The following is a 13,600-nucleotide window of genomic DNA, read 5'->3' as shown; positions in this document are numbered from 1 at the left end:
GAACAACACAGAAGAACGAGATGGACAAGATCGCCGGAGATTCAAACCAATCCTCCGCGCCGCCACCGTTGCCACCGCGATCAAGTATTATTATGGAAGCCAAATGCCTGTCGTACACGGAACCGTATGTATAGCTTGACTCGTTGCAGCAAGTCGGCCCACGCACGCACGCTTACACGGCCCAGTCCGGCCCAGTATTAAATGAATTACATTTCTTTTCTCTAGATGATTTCCGACGCATTCCCGCCACAGCTTCCAAGTGCTCCTTCTTGTGAACGTCTTCCTGATCGCCGACGTGTAACTCTTGATTAGTAAACAATCGCCCTTCCTTGAAAATTGGCTTGCCCCCAAGCCAATGCACGAGGAAAACGAGCTTTGAGATCAACAGCTTTCTCCCAAGTAGCATCCTCGGCAGCACCATCGGACCACTGAACCAAAACCTAAGAAATAACAGAAGCACCTGATCGCACTGTCCTTTCATCCAAAATAGCAACAGGCACCAGTTTGACATCCAACGCCGAAGGAAGAGACATGGTATGTGATGGAGTAAAACCGTGATAACTTTTCAACTGAGAAATATGAAAAACCGGATGAATGGAACTATGAGGTGGTAATTCCAATTTATAGGCAACAGTCCCAACACGCTGAATAATGGAAAAAAGACCAAAATCTTTGAAAGCCAACTTATGATTTGCACGTTGAGCCACTGAAGATTGCACGTAAGGCTGCAACTTCAAATAAACATAATCGCCAACTTGAAACTCACGAAAGGAACATTTCTTGTCAGCTTGTACCTTCATAAGTTGCTGAGCTCGGTGTAAATGCTATTGTAATAACCGAGTCATGGAGTGTCGTTCAGTCAACCACTGTTGTAAATCCGGCAATTCGCATGAAGACATAGAAATTCCCAGCTGGGTTGGAGTATGCCCATATAACACTTCAAATGGTGTCTTATCCAAAGAGGAGTGATAGCTAGTATTATACCAATACTAAGCCAGATGCAGCCAAGAAACCCATTTTGAAAGGCACGCATGCATAAAGCACCGGAGATAGGTTTCAACACATTGGTTAACTCGCTCAGTCTAGCCATCAGATTGTGGATGATATGCAGTGCTCAAATGCAATTTAGTACCCACCTTAGCAAATAACTGTTGCCAAAACTTGCTTGTAAAAATTTTATCTCTATCAGATATGATAGCCAAAGGCAAACCATGCAATTTAAAGACTCCCTCCATATAAAGTTGGGCCACATTAGAAGCAGTGAAAGGATGGGAGAGAGGCAAAAAATGAGCATACCGAGAAAATTTATCCACCACAACCAAAATACAATTAAATCTTTTAGAGACAGGTAAACCTTCAATAAAATCCATGGAAGCAGTTTGTCATGCCCCAGCAGGAACTGGAATTGGTTGAAGTAATCCAGGATACTTGGATCTATCAGGCTTAGCTTGATGACAAATAATGGAACAAGTCAACAATTCCTGTTTAATCTATTTTTTCATACCAGGCCAAGCAAACATAGACTTAATCGTGCGATATGTGACAGGGAACCCAGAATGTCCTCCCACAGGACTATCATGCAAGGCAGAAATAACAAACTGTTGCAGAGAAGAGTTATGGCCAAGCCAAATACGTCCCTTATAACGAAGAATGCCCTCCTGGAGGCTGAAATGAGGAACAACAGAGGGATTAACTGACAATGCAGAGAGCAATTTAGTGGAAGCTGGATCATTGGCATAACCATTGGCAATGTCAATTAACCACTGAGGAGTGCAAACTGAAAGAGCTTGTAACTCAACTGAAGGACCATGAGTACACATGGATAATAAATCAGCTGCCAAATTAGTAGATCCTTTCCTGTAGACTATTTTAAACTACAAACCCAAAAGCTTTGTGTAAGCCTTGTGCTTCCAAGGAGTATGCAATCTTTGGGAAGTAAAATTTATCAAGCTCTTATGATCTGTCAGAATCAAAAATTCACCATGTTGTAAATAAGACCTCCACTGATCAATTGCCAATAACATAGCTAAGCACTCCTTCTCATAAGTAGATAAACCCTTAGTTCTGGGTCCAAGTGATCTACTCACAAAAGCTATGGAATGTTTGTCTTGTAACAATAAAAAACAGCCCCAATTCCTGTTTCACTAGCATCTGTCTCAATACAGAACTGCTTAGAAAAATCTGGCAATGCCAATACAGGGGCAGAAATCAAGGCCTGTTTCAAGTGATTAAAAGCTTTATCAATTTTTGGAGACCAAAGAAAAGCCACCCCCTTCCTCAACAAATTGGTCAATGGTTTACTCAAAACACCAAAATTTTTAACAAACTTTCTATAATATCCAGCAAGGCCCAAAAATCCTCTCAACTTTTTGATATTATTTGGAATAGGCCAATCAATGATTGCCTTAATTTTGTCCGGATCAGTAGAGACTCCAGTAGTCCCAATGATATACAATTGTGGTTGAGCAAAAGAACATTTGGAAAGCTTAACTTTCCACTGATGATGCTGATGTAATAATTCCAGAACTTGCTTCAAATGGCTTACATGAGAATCCAAATCAGGACTATAAACCAAAATGTCATCAAAAATGTCTTCAAATGGCTTACATTTTCTCAATATAGGTGACAAGGTATCATTCATGGCTTCGTGGAAAGTGGTTGGTGCTCCAGTAAAACCAAATGACATAACCTTATACTCAAAATGACCAAAGTGAGTCTGAAAGGCTGTTTTATGCTCTTCTCCTTCAACCATTCGAATTTGATGATAACCTACCCTCAAATCCAATTTAGAGAAACAAGTTGAACCAGCCAATTCTTCCAATAACTCATCAATAACAGGTAAAGGATATTTCCTTTTGATGGTTATGTCATTGAGTTGTCTATAGTCAATACACAAACGCCATGTTCCATCTTTTTTCTTAACCAGCAGGGCAGGAGAAGAAAAAGCATTAGTACTGGGTTGAATAACTCTAGTTTTTAACATTTCAGCCACTTGTTTTTCAGTTTCATCCTTCTAGGCTGGAAATATCTATATGGTCGAATACACACTGGTTTTGCACTAGATATAAGAGGGATATGATGATCACAAGCTCTTCTAGGAGGTAATTCAGTAGGTTCAGCAAAGATATGAGAATATTCAGTCAACAACTGAGTGATGACAGCAGGTACAGGGCTGGGCTCAGGCTGCAAAATACTGGCCAATTGAATGACATGCATCAAAGAACCAACACTATCCATTGCTCTCATCAGGAGGTCTAAAATTTGAACTTCTAGCAGCATTACTATGACCGCTAGTACCAGCCTTGATTCCTCCTCTGGATACCAAATAATGATCAGATTTCCTGAAACCAGAAGGTTTAACCCCTTCCAATGCTTCTTCCTGTAACAAGGCCAATGAACATGCAGTATCCAGATCCTGGGGTTTATGTACCATTACTACCACCCTAATATCCTGCCTTAAACCTTCCACAAACTTGGTTGCAAAATATAGAGGATTAGCAGCACTGTCATAAGCTAAAATATGATGCATGATACTATCGAATTGTTCCACATATTCAGAAACTTTACCAGTCTGAGAAATATGTATGCACTGCCTGAGCAATTCCTGGTGTCTATCCTTGGCAAACTTCTGACAAATTTTGTCACACAAATCCAGCCAGGAAATACCATGCAACTGATGCCTAACAGATTGCAACCAAAATGCATCAATTCCCACAAAATTGAGAGTGGCTACTTTAACCCAATTTCCTGGATGCACCCCATAAACATCAAAAAATGACTCACAATTATCCTTCCACATTTGCGGATCATCTCCATCAAATTGAGGACACGCCATGGGTGGCATAGATGATCCAGCAGAACTAGCAAACAACTGATCATGGCGGAAACAGGAAGAGTTTGGAATTTCAGAATAGGGTGTGGAATAGAAAGGAACCTCATAGTTGTGTTGCTCCAATTTCTGATGGAACTGTGGAGTTTGATTCAATTCCTTGTTAGTCGCAGTTGCTTGCGCTTGAAATTGATCCCAGTTGCTCTGCATCGTATCCATCTTGGTGGCCAATTTTTCCACCACCAAACCAAGTTCATCAACCTTCTTCTCCACTTGCGGAATCCGCAGCTCGATCGCCGACTTCAATTCCTTGAAATCCGCTCGAGTCCGCTCTTCCATATCAGCCCGCTTCTGCTCGGATTCGTCCATCTTACGCAGCAGTAGGTCCAACTTATCGCCCTGATCCATGATGATCTTCGCCTGCTTCGTAAGATATCGTGGCTTCTCCAGGATGATCGACACACTTGCGCTCCGAATTCAACCAACCTAACTTGATGGAGCTTACGCTTTTGGAAGTCAGTGAAGAACACTACTCCCACCCCAAGCCAGGATTAACAGTCGAATCAAGAGGAAAATGCAAGTGCGCGGAAGGAATTGGAAGCTCTGATACCAAGTTTGTTAGCTCTCGGAATTCCAGAACAACACAGAAGAACGAGATGGACAAGATCGCCGGAGATTCAAACGAATCCTCCGCGCCGCCGCCGTCGCCACCGCGATCAAGTATTATTCTGGAAGCTAAATGCCTTGTCGTACACGGAACCGTATATATAGCTCGACTCGTCGCAGCAAGTCGGCCCACGCACGCACGCTTACACGGCCCAGTAACAAATGAATTACATTTCTTTTCTCTAGATGATTTCCGACGCATTCCCGCCACAGCTTCTGAGTGCTCCTTCTTGTGAACGTCTTCCTAATCACCGACGTGTAACTCTTGATCAGTAACAATATATGTATGGCTAAAAGTTCAAATAAGTATTGTTAGGCTCTGCACCAACGTATTAAATATACGTTGCCTTTGCTGCCGTTGCTAACATCAATTACAACACATGCACAACTGTTGGTAATATGTGACAATAAGCATGGCTAGTTAGCAATAAAGAAGATAAGTTGCAACAATAAATTTATGCGTTGTTAATTTCAATAATGGGAAGTTTTATGTTACTCCAGTTTTATGATTTTATTATATTTAATTATAGTTATAATTATATTATATTATTATTTAAATATAAATGAAGTAAGACCAGAGGCGAGGATCGAACCTCTGACCTCCTGCTTGTGGAGGGACGCCCTATCCATTAGACCATGGTCTCGATTTGCAGTCAGTCTAAGCGGCGTGAGAATGATCTAAAATTCTCGATTAGGTTCACAAGCTCGTGACATATTTTGATATTATTCTAGTTTAGATTATTGACCTGTACCCTGAGTACGTACACGTACAATAATTTAATATTCTAACTTATAATAAAATGTATTATTTTGTCAATTTTCTCTTAAAGTATTGACATGTACCCCTGAGTATGTAATGTACAATAATTTAATATTTTAACTTATAATAAAACATATTATTTTGTCAAATGAACGTGAATGACTAATCCACTTATGGTATATACTCTTTATTAGAAAAGTTAAGTACTCTTCATATCAAGTTTTTTACACATTGATTACTTGGTCAGTAACTTAATGCTTCAACCTATAAGTAGTGTGCTCGAGCCTGGATTTGGGCACTTTTACCATGCTATTTTTCCTACGAAGGATTATTTTTGGCTATGGATGAGATTGAAATATGTTATTTTTCCATGAATGAGATTTTTTTGGCTAACTACGGATGAGATTAAAATATATTATTTTTTCCATGAATGAGATTTTTTCGGTAACTACGGATAAGATTAAAATATGTTATTTTTTATATATGAGAATTTTTTAAAATATGTAATTTTTCCGTGAATTAGATTTTTTTTCTAACTACGGATGAGATTAAGATATGTTATTTTTCTTATGAATGAGATTTTTTTTTGCTAACTACGGATAAGATTGAAATATGTTATTTTTTCTATATATGAAAATTCTTTTGGTTAACTACGGATAAGATTGACATATCTAGTCCTAAAAGTTTTACTAACGCAGCTCATCTTTTGCAATACATAACAAGTAATATATACTATTATTTATTGTCAATTGTGTAAAATGTTGCAATGCATGTGCTGCAACGTGAATTATCCATTGTAAATTCACCTCACCTACTACTAAGTTTGTTTTTTTATAATAGATGGTTAATGCGTTGGTAAGCATGTATTGCTAGAGAAAGGTCCTCGTCTTGGTGGCTGTACATGTCCGTGAGACAGCGAAATCATGTTCCTGGTCAGGCAAGAAACCCTAATAAATAATCCTATAAAACAAAAGAAATCCTGAACAAGTTGAGTAAAGTCGATCTTTGGTTTAATTAGGTAGGAACTTGACGAAATTTCCACCTCTGTGCCGGTAAAAGGGTTATATATATCAGGAATAATTTTGGCAGTGCAGGCCTTAATTCGGTTTAGTCATCGGAGCAATATATCTTCTTTTTTTTTATCACATAGTCAAAGTAGTCAACTTTCTGCTTTCTTTTGCTACCCAACATGTGGCGGACACAGAAAAATATGGATGATTTATGCAAATGGGCATGGTATGTAGGAGAACGCCGCTAAAAGTTTTTTTTTACAATCCTGCTAGCAATTTATCCTTTTACTTATTGTTATACTTATAAATCAAATATTAAATTTTAAAATATAAATTTAGAGTTGATTTTAAGGTTTTTTATCATAGATTATTTTTTGGACTCTGGTTTAAATAGCAAATAACACGTATATAAAAATTTTATCCATAAATTATTTTTTAATCATTAATAAGTCTTTTCACTCATACTTAATTTCAGGGAATAAATGAAGCTCGGCCATCCCAACCTGACCGGAGCGTCCTATAGCTAATGCAGAGGACTATGGTGAATGAAATTAGATCAATCTTGGCCATTCATTCAACGGCAGTCGCTCTAGACTGAATACTCCTACAACAGTAGGTCGATTGCTAGCTTAATGATATTTTAGCATTAGAAGGGTGTACAGAATGTACCTTAATGATATTTTAGCTACAATGATTAAATATAATTCAAGGCAGCATAAGACTCATCCCCTATCTTTTCTCTTATATTTATGCTTATAGCCAAAATTTGAAATTTTAATCTTAAATTTGAAGTTTATTTTGGTTTTTTTTTGCACCAAAGCTTATATTTCATCATTGGCTTTTAGATCGCTAAGAATACGTATATAAAATTTTATTCATAAATTATTTTTTATTTGACAGTAAGTTGTTATAAGTTCGCAGCTTACATCAACCGTAGGCTACTCAATGTTATACCGGGCCTATGCAATCTAAAAGACTAGCATGAGGATTGTTATATTTTTACGTTAGTCCTCATTATCAATTACCGATGTGAGACTAATGCCTAATGAGAAGCTAAGTTCAAATAATCTGAATATTTTGGGTTTTCAGTTTCTGTTTTCAAGCTCGTTTTCTAGGTTCTACAACTGCGGAATCTCAGAAGCTAAATGATGTTTAAGATAGCTTTTGAATACCAAAGACTGTGAGAAATTGTAGTTACTAAGCTCCTCCAAACAGGGTCTAAGACATGAGATATTTTTTCGAGCAGCAATGGTGGTCGAAGACCTGCTAGAATATATTAGCAAAAGTAAAGGAAACCAAAGATGGAGAATGTTAATGGTGGAAGCTCACTCGTAAATTGGCAGACGGTATGTAGGCCCAAGAGTTTAGGAGGACTTGAAATACTTGACCTTCATTGCTTCTCAATTGCACTACTTCTGCGCTGAATTTGGATAGAAAGAAAACGTGAGGGTAGACCATGGGTCGGAACAAACACCCATGCGACGAACCAACAAACAGTTATGCAAGGTGGCGACCAAAATAAAGCTAAGACTTTTGGCATGAAAATTGGCTAGAACAAAGGTGCCCAAAGGACCTAGCCCCAAGTCTCTTCCACTTGGCACAGAGAAAAGAAAGATACGGTGCATGAAAAGCTGTCAGAAAATAGGTGGATGTCGAGACCATGAGGAATTTGGAAGAAATGAATGATTTTCTATCTCTAAATAGCAAGCTAGACCACTTCTAACTTTTTGAGGAAGAAGATTATTTGGAGATGATCACAAAGAGGAGAGTTGTCAACGAAAAGTGCATACATTGCACAGTTTCAAGGGTTAACCAAAATTTTGAATTTCAAACCCCTGTGGACCTCCCACTCTAAATATGTTGCCTTTAAAAAGAAGCTTTTGAGGACACATACCACCTTTTCATACGGTGCTCTTTCTCTATTGCCATCTACAACCAAATAGTGTCATGGATCATCAAGCCTATGCTTGTTACAATGGGTCTCGATATCCACCATTGGTGCCTAAAAATATCGATGGTAACCCACAATGACAAGAGAAGAAAAACCACGATGGCCTTGCATACCGCTTGGTTGCACATTTGACTAGAAAGGAATAGGAGAATTTTTTAGAATATTACAAAACCAGAGTTATAGGTGGCCTTCTTAATAAAGGAGGACCTAGATCAGAGGAGTGTAGCCTTCAAACCACCATTTTTTTAGCTCCCTTCTTTCTAGTTGAATTTCCCCTTTTTCATGGTGTACATGAAAGCCATAAGAGATTATACCATAGATTTATATAATTCAATCGATTTATCTATTTCAAACCATTTAAATATGGTTCGGGTGTAAAAAAAATTGCAATAAATATGCCTTAATCTCCACTGTGGCCATTTTTTAGGTATTCCTGAGATAGATAAATATTATAAAATAAACCAGTGTTATGCTATATATGCACGAAGCCATTAAATAATCATACAGTTCTATGTGTATGTTTTACTGATGTGGATGGGAGAGCAAGGTGAATGAATGGTTCATGGTAAGGTATAGAACAATGGAACCATGGCAAGACAACACAAGACATAACTCATTGTGAGGTTTCCTATATGTCATTTTGTTGTCTTTTGCTGACATCAATGACACCGAAGACAACTATATTCTTATCCTTTCTAAATGACATGATAATGACGAACAAATCTTTGCGTTGTGTCGTGCTTTTGATCCAAAGCAAGAAATTAATCAGACTTCACATGTCGAAAGCATTGGGTATACTCTTTCAAACTATTTCACTGAAACAATTAACCCTCTATTCCATTCTTTAAGTCATTTTACTTCCTAAACTATTCAAACGGATAACTCCCTAGTATCCAACTATGGTATTTGTTAAGCATAAGATTCGTTAGATACCAAGATATTTATGAGATTGTAGCAAGAAGAAAGACATGAGGATTTTTATGTATGTATGAGCTCCCCAAATGATGGGCAATAGCCTTACTTCTATTGGAAGAAGTCGGTGTTCCCTTTATATCAATATATTATGAGGACAACATATGACTAATTTAGTCCACAACTATATTGGTATAGAAGTTGGGCATATTTGTTGATGGCTAGATGTTCGATGTTGACTCGATGTGTTGTATTGTCTATGTTAGGGCATGTATTTATATCATCAGGTGCTCCATTGTTCAAGTAGAACAAGAACTACAAGTGTGAATACTATAGAAATGATCGTAGGAGTTAAGTAGGACTTTGTATTTGTTTTCTTATTAGGAACTCTTTCCTCGTCTACTGGGGACTATTCACGTATGTACTTTTTTATGTATAGGAGTTGATATGTAATACTCCCAGTACACATCTATTCCCATATCTATTATACTAACATTAGCTCTCGAACTAAACTGAAATAGAGATGTTGGTTGGTTCAACCATATCGAGGAGTCAATTTGCCAAATAGGTTAGGTACTTTTGCTATGTATAAATTTAAAGTTTCAATGTTAAAATTGGTCTTATGTACTTTTGCTATATGTAAATAGTGATGAAACATTCTAAAAGGTGTTGAGATGCAGGTTTTAATACATATGTAACCATCGTACTAAATTTCAGTAAAAAATGTGGCATATAGAAATAGAATAAAATGAGAAATATCTTAGGGGGGTAAAGTAATTGATTCGAATAGTTTGAGGGGTGTAAAATGAGTCAAGAAAATAGTTTAGGAGGTTAAGTGATCCACGAGGAAAAATACGACCTTTTTATCTCATGTGTTACTTCAGTTATGTTATTTTTGAGTGTGTCTCACATGAGACGTGTGTCATGACAAAGAGCGTGCACCTTTATTATATTTGCTCAAAGACAAAGCTGCAGATATGTGTAGGGCCGAGAGCTGCATGCTTGCAACAAGAAAGGACATTTTTAATGACGATGGGAGGAAGAAAGGCCATTTCAGAGGCAGCTTAAGCCACAAGATTATTTTTTTTTGTCACTAGCTACTTAAGCTAGCAATTAAGCTATATATATGTAGCTCAAAGATTGGGCTAGCTGCAGGTACGTGTGTGCAGGGTGTTTCGTGTGATCAGGCACAGTACTGTTAATTGGAGGACGAACGATCTTTGGGCAAGAGGAGAACAAATGGAAAAAAAAGAAAGGTGTGGAAAAGGTGAATAGATTATAAACTCTAAAGAGAGACCGGCTGGTTTAATTAATTGTGGACAAGAGCTACCTGCCAGGCCAAATCATGGAATGTGTCAAGCTAATCAAGTGCTACCTTGACTACTTGTCGTCTGAGCTTTTGGTCTCTGCTAAGACTCATTTGAAATTTGGGAATTTTGTTTAGGTCTATGGTATAATTAATAGTTTCACATGTATAAGAATGACAAGTAGAAAGAACATCAGAATATATAGTACTTCACTTCATATATAACATTTTAGTTTCACTTCATATAAAAAGAACATCAGAATGACAAGAAAGTACTACCTTGATGTCAAGCTAATCAAGTGCTACCTTGACTATTCTGATGTGTGATTCTAATTGTTTCTAAGAGTAGAAACAATTATTTCATCCTAAAACTCAATATATAGATAAACATGTCACATTATTACCCACTAACGGTTAGTTCATCCCTCCTTTTACATAAGGACAGAAGAAAAACAATATATAATGGCTATCATATATTGATGTAGGGGGGGTAAGGGTGGTTATAAATAAAATGAGGAGAAAGTCGAGTGCAAGGTAATATTGCTACGACAAGTAACAATGTAGAATATCTTACATTCCAAGATAAATTCCAAAAGCTATAAAAGGATGGAGGAAATATTACATTTTAGAACTCAACATGCAAACATAATCTATCTTCTGCAATTTATTATATCCTAGAGCTCACATGTAACTTGTAATTAAGGGAGTCCAACCATCATTCTTGCTTTGATACTTCAACATATATCCACACATTATTTCTATAATATAATATGTATTTATCTATAAAGTAAATTTTACAAAATTACAGATAATTTGATCAAACTATTACAAAACTACATAATTCAAGTATATATCACAAAACTACAAATTTAATATGATTATTTTCACAAAACTACAAAATTTTAATATCAAGTTTATCTCAGAACTACCATGTTTGTACCTACAATAGCAAAACTCTAAAAACTATAGGCTTTGATAGCTTCACCACTAAATTAGTAGTTTCATGATTATTCAAGATCTTAAATTAATAGTTTCCTAAAGCTTTTAGTGCTAAATCTATAGGGTTATGATACAACCTTAAATATCTAATTTTTTGCGATGATTTTGTAAAAACATCTATAACTTTGTAAAATTTACTCTTATCTATGTATTCCGTAGCAAAACACGAACCATATCAATAGACCCATGGATGCACGAAATGTTAGTGTGACGTACATGCCAAATAGTTAAGCCACATCATTGGATAATTAATTGTTCGTCTCGTCCTGGCATCCTGCCATTAGCTAGCGTTTGATCACAAACACGACAAACAGAGTCATGTGCAACTATGCATATGGCGTGACTGTAATTTACAGTTAACTTTTCCTTCATCACCTGATGACCAATTAGGGCACATCGTAATCGTCTTGGCCTGTTGGAAAGAGACAGTCTTATGTTATTATGTTGTAAAGGATAAACATGTTTCTTCTTCCAGTATCATTCACACTAATTAACCAGCCAATTAATTAAGAATTATGCTCATGGATTATAATACTGAACTCGAACAAGTGCAACAACTGAATTGTATTCTCGGTACATCACTTGACAGGTGATACAATTTGATACAATTTAGAACAAGAACTGAAAAGATGATATTGGTGCAATTAATATGGTATAGGAACGCAACAAGTGAGTCTACAGGTGTAAAAACTTGGAAGGTGTGTGCGAAATAACTCAATTAAAAAGTGAGCACGCTAGTGTAATAACTTGATTATTTTGGGAATATATATTTTGCTTGTAAATACTTATTTTATCAATATACATGTATAGTTTTGTATAAGCATACTTAATTATTTTTTATAATTAATTAAAAGTCAGAAATTTTACGATGTGGGAAAAGGTGAAGGAAATTAAAATCCAAAGCAGTTGTTGCACACTAATTTTAATTCTCAAATTATTACATATACTAGATCACACCCCACGTACTGCAAGTTGTTGCACTTCGAAGTTTTTCTTAAATTCTTGTACTAGATCGCAATCACCTACCAAAATACCATACTGCGAATAAAATTTACTCACCAACAAGATAATATATTAAGTTTAGCAGATATAGGCTCTGTAGTTTGGCATTGTGGTGGATTTTCCATCTTGTTTAAAATAGATTTGGGATATTTTGGTGTTCCGTAAACTAGTTTTCTTACTATATATCTATATATGTGCAAGCGACAGTTTATAATTATGTTTGAAAATGTTAAATAATTTGAAGAGACATGAAAGTCAGATAAAATATTTTGTCTAACACTAATTCAATATGTAAAAACAAACTACCGTGTTTATTTTAATTTGCACAATCTATACTAGTTTTAAAAGAGCACAGTGGTGGTGTTTGAATTTGTCACCACCCCACAAGCAATTCCCAAGTGGCACAGGGTCCACATGCTAGCCATTTTCCACTATCTACTTTATATAAAAAAGTTACTTTGGAGGCAATATATACATCAATTAATATATAAGATATAAAAAATAATAGTAATATGGGTTAATGATTATTTTCTTTAATTAAAATCATGTTATGACACAAGTACAATATGCTAGCATTCTTGCAAATAAACACAGTGCAGCACACCAAATCACGACAAGCTAAAGCCATAACGTCGGTATATAATTACAAGATTTCCGAAAATAAGATCAGTATATAATCGCAGCTAGCTAGGTTAGTTACCACACACGAAAAGGGATAGGTTAATTTATTATTTTTCTCTTTATAATCTGGTGATTAATGTCACCATCATTCCAACAAGGTAGACCCAGGCCGATTATAACTTAATTAATTACCATTTGTCCCAAATATAAATATTTCTAGATTATTAGAAGAAAATATTATAATGTTCTTTAATAAATGAGGAATTGATGAGGGTGAGAGGATAAGTGGGAAAAATAAGAATAATTTTGAATGAGAAGCAATTGAATGGATGGAATTAGCTACTGCTATAAAGTTGAAAATCTACTTTCAAATTGTGTGATGATGAATTTCAATATAAAAACATTTTACAAAATACGCATCATTTAATAGTTCGAAAAACATACACATTAAAAACCAAGGAAAAAGTTGTGCAAAAGAAAACAACCGTAATCGTTATTTGATCGGTGAATGTTAATGTCTAATAATTTGATCCGTGGTTTGATC

This window comes from Oryza brachyantha, chromosome 7 (assembly GCF_000231095.2).
Source record: "Oryza brachyantha chromosome 7, ObraRS2, whole genome shotgun sequence".
NCBI lineage: Eukaryota > Viridiplantae > Streptophyta > Magnoliopsida > Poales > Poaceae > Oryza > Oryza brachyantha.
The sequence above is the reverse complement of the archived record's forward strand: the minus strand, read 5'-3'. Positions refer to the sequence as shown.